We start from the raw sequence: 3,135 nt of genomic DNA, 5'->3' as shown, positions 1-3,135 counted from the left end.
GCTGGCTTGCTTGGACTCACAATGAATCATGGGATACCCTAGACCAAGGGGTAACCAATTAAAAATCAGCGGGGTCCGAATAAAGGATAAACCAGTAAAGGTCCAGAGACATTTTTAATTATAATTTGTTACTTTAAACAGAATTTAACAGTGAAATAAAAGCAGGTTTTTATGCATCCATGTTATTAATTGACTTTTTAAATAAAAAAATATTTAAAAAAAAATAAAACATTTTTCCATTTTAAAATCTAAAGTGTTTTTTGAAGTAGAGAACAACAATCGTTCAGTTTGGTATAAAGACAATTTCCTGATGGACATATTTTATAAAACACCTGAACTGACCGTTTGGTATTTTTCTTTTCTTCTTTCTGGCTTAATGAGAGCAGTGGGCTTTATGCTGCCCTACAGCATTAAACCTGGGTTTGAATGGAGACAAAGCCATTCTAAAGTACATATCAAGGAGCTCATTTTGAGGCTGAATCCATATTTATTTTTGATCCTGTTCATGGTGAAGAATCCTGCTTCACAGCAGCAGGTTGAGCCAAACATACTCAAAATGTGCAGGGTCATCTATGAGCACACTAAATCACTCTGTCATCAGTCCACCGATGAGCTCTGTCATCAGTCCACCAATGAGCTGTGTCAGTCTGGGTTGCAGCAGCAACCCAGACTGACACAGCTCATTGGCTATTTTTTATCACATGTAGTCTGGTGCTTGACGCTCCAGAGGGCTTTACCGTAAAAACAGGAGAATAATTTAAAAATGTTTTAAATCAGGTTGGGTCCGGATTAACCAGCAGGTGGGTCCAGTTCCGGAGCCTGGTCGGCTAATCCGTGACCTCAGCTCTAGGCTACAAAGGATACAGGGAACCTTGACCTGTAGGAGGCACTGTTCTGCAGAGAGCAGTATTTAGAAGTCTGATCTGGAGACGTGCTTTTTGGCTTTATTAGAAAGTAAAAAAAAAAATAAAATAAATAAAAACATGAGGGAATTTGTGTCCTGCAATAGACTTGCAACCTGTCCAGGGTGTACCCTTCCTCTCGCTCCCACTGACAGCTAAAGATAAGCACCCGCAATTTTATAGGGCACTCAGTGAAATACTTTGAAAATCAAAATTTCAAGCCAATAGTGTTATTGGAATCCAGGACAAGACCTTATTACCTTTGTAACATTCAAAAAAATATGGATATTTTGATGGCAAAAATGTAGTAAAAGGAAACGGCAAGTTCCCCAAATATATTAAGAAAAATCACAAGCGTTTCTATAAGAAATTCATGAAAAACAAATTTTTTGGTACAACATAACCTTAGAGGCATTAATACCGATACTGGCACTTACATCTTCTTACTTTATAAACCTAAATATAATTGTTAACTAGGCTTATTACATTTTTAAACTTAATTTTTAACTTTTCAATTAGCTTTTTACCTTTTTTTCTTGACTTGTTTTTTCAACTTAAATCACAGTAGGTAATATATCATTCAAGGGCTCATCTAATTGGTCAAATGCCAAAATAAGATGTACAGCTATGTGGCAGTATATTTACTGTACGGCTGGATATAGATCTTGTGCTTCTAGACCTCAGTGAGGACGCTAACTTGTCCTATTAAGGGTTAAGCGTGAAAGAAAATGTATGGAAATGTTAATTTTGGATTTAGAACACACATAACATTCTATCATGTCAAAGTTTTATTCTACCAAATTGAAGGCTGAATCTTATGCTTCAATTTCTAGTGAAATATTTTGTTTCCTGTCAGTAAGATTTGGTTATAATATGCATTGATTAACGTCACTGGTTATAGACTTATGCAACTGAAGCAGCATGTATTCACTCTCAAACCCACCAACCTGCGTCAGTGAGGGAGGGGTGCGGCTGTGACCCCTCACCAGACAAAGAGCCATTCAGCCCTCTCTGCTGGTCCTCCCATGTCACCTCTATAGGAAAGTAGACACATACTGAGGGGTTTAGCATTAGAGAATGCAACAACCTGAGATTTTCCAGGGGGGGGGGAAATCTTAATTTAGAAACAAATCAATTTAAAATCAATTTGTTAACTTTGGTTAAATTTATCTTACATGCCAGAAAGAAAAACAAGATAAAATGTAGTAGGAAAGACAAAAGGGTCACACCAGTTTAAGGGGCTGAAAACAGTGACAGCTCCTCTTAAATATTGTGAGCTTTCTGCCATCTGCTGGCCAACATAGGTAACTCTTCTCTTATTATTCTGATACAATATAACAAAATAATATCAGAATATTCTTTGTGTGTTTTGTATGATTAACTTCTTATAAAATAAAAAATGTTTAAACCTTTCCCTAATTTTCAAGAAAAACATCCAGTCTTATCAGAAGCTTTACAAATGACTTGTTTTTGATAATCCATGTCAAATTAAAGTGATCATTCTTTCCCAGTAGAAGTAATTGGATCTATCCTTGTGAGGTAAAATAAATTAGCATTAACAAAAAGCTTTGAGGGTTTACTGAAAGCAGAGGAGGGCAGACTAGCAGGAATCACACGGACAGATAACCAGATTTATTAACATCAGATACCCACATAGGGCTCTCTAATCTGATCGGGCCACATAAAACAAATACAAATCAAGTAGCTCAACCCAGGAAGTACAAACGACAAACATAAAGTTAAGAAATAGAAATAAGTTATGAAATAACAGTAACTAAACATTATGAATAGAGGTGTAACGAGCTCTCACAACATTAACGTATGATTTTTCTGGTGGAAAATATGTCAACAATTGCAGTCAACATAATAATCATATTTATTATGGTAAATTATAATTTTCTGGAAATATAAAGTTCTGCTGTAACCCTGAATAACAAAAATGCTAGACATGTATTTAAATGTAACTTATCAATGAGTTGTCTTGTAAATAGGGTTGCCAACTCCCTGAAAAAAAAAAAGGGGGACACCTCATGTGCGTGCCAGCTGACTCGATTCCCTTTGCCCCTCCTGATGTAGTGATTTTTTATAGCCCCCTTTGTGTGTGAATTTTTTTTTAAACTATTTTACTCAAATCTGCATTGAATTAGATGCATATTTTTGAGTGACATGAACACACGGAACATAAATTATTATCCAGCAATTCACTTTAATACAAAATAACAAACTTTGCTGA

General features: G+C 35.7%; 1 protein-coding gene across 5 annotated transcripts in view; it reads right to left on the bottom strand.

The window, feature by feature from the left end:
- The window catches only part of rims2 (regulating synaptic membrane exocytosis 2), a 263,822-nt gene that overhangs the window by 68,384 nt on the left and 192,303 nt on the right, over nucleotides 1–3,135 (bottom strand). Inside the window, exon 1 of one of the 5 annotated variants that reach the window (XM_015396881.1) lies at nucleotides 1,850–1,932. The exons of the other annotated variants lie outside the window; for them this stretch is intronic. The gene's annotated coding sequence lies outside the window, so the exon portion shown is untranslated. Of the gene's footprint in view, nucleotides 1–1,849; nucleotides 1,933–3,135 lie in introns of those variants that run through there. 5 annotated transcript variants of the gene reach the window in all.

The sequence above is a fragment of the Cyprinodon variegatus genome, unplaced genomic scaffold, assembly GCF_000732505.1.
Source record: "Cyprinodon variegatus isolate N-32 unplaced genomic scaffold, C_variegatus-1.0 Scaffold827, whole genome shotgun sequence".
Classification (NCBI taxonomy): Eukaryota; Metazoa; Chordata; class Actinopteri; order Cyprinodontiformes; family Cyprinodontidae; genus Cyprinodon; species Cyprinodon variegatus.
The sequence above is the reverse complement of the archived record's forward strand: the minus strand, read 5'-3'. Positions and strand labels throughout refer to the sequence as shown.